Source organism: Penaeus monodon, chromosome 28, assembly GCF_015228065.2.
Source record: "Penaeus monodon isolate SGIC_2016 chromosome 28, NSTDA_Pmon_1, whole genome shotgun sequence".
Classification (NCBI taxonomy): Eukaryota; Metazoa; Arthropoda; class Malacostraca; order Decapoda; family Penaeidae; genus Penaeus; species Penaeus monodon.
In genome coordinates, this window is record NC_051413.1 from 29,937,124 (window position 1) to 29,937,865 (window position 742).

Consider the following 742-nt stretch of genomic DNA (forward strand, 5'->3'; position numbering starts at 1 on the left):
GGGAGGAAAAGAGTAAGAGAGGAAGAGAGGAAGCAACAGAGTAAACAGAGGAATGAAAACAGCAACACACTCAACAAGAGACCAACATACCGAAACAGAGAAGAAGCTCGATGGTATTATAATAATAATGATAAAAAAACACGAAGCTTACATTTTTTACGGCCTACGGGGCAGATGCATAACCCTTACCCTCCCCTTGCCCCCACCCTTACCCTCTAACCCTCCCCTCCCCCTGCCACTACCCCTCTCCTACCTCCCTTACCCTCTTACTCCTCCCACTCCCCCCTTCCCCTCCCTTACCTGTATCCTTTTCTCCCTCCCCTACCCCCTCCCTTTACCCCCTACCCCCTCACTTTACCCCTTTACCTCCTCCCTTTACCTCTTACCTCCCCTTACCCCTTTACCCATCCCCTACCCCCTCCCCTACCCCCCCTTACCCATCCCTTACCCCTCTTTACCCCTCCCTCACCCCCCTTACCCATCCTTTACACCCTCCCTCCCTTACCCTTTACCCCCCCTTCCCCTCCCCCCTTAGCTCTCCCTCCCCATAAGGCCTCGCGCATCGCAGCTGCTTCGCTCGACCCCGAGACGATGGGGTTAAGAGAGGTTTATCGGGTTAATTACATCTCCTTGGCAGACAAAACATTGGCATTAATTAAATAAAAAAAAGGGGGATGGGGGAGGTCATCCAAGGGGGAGGGTCCGAGGCCTTCAGGTATTTCAATAAAGGGAGGTGCAACTT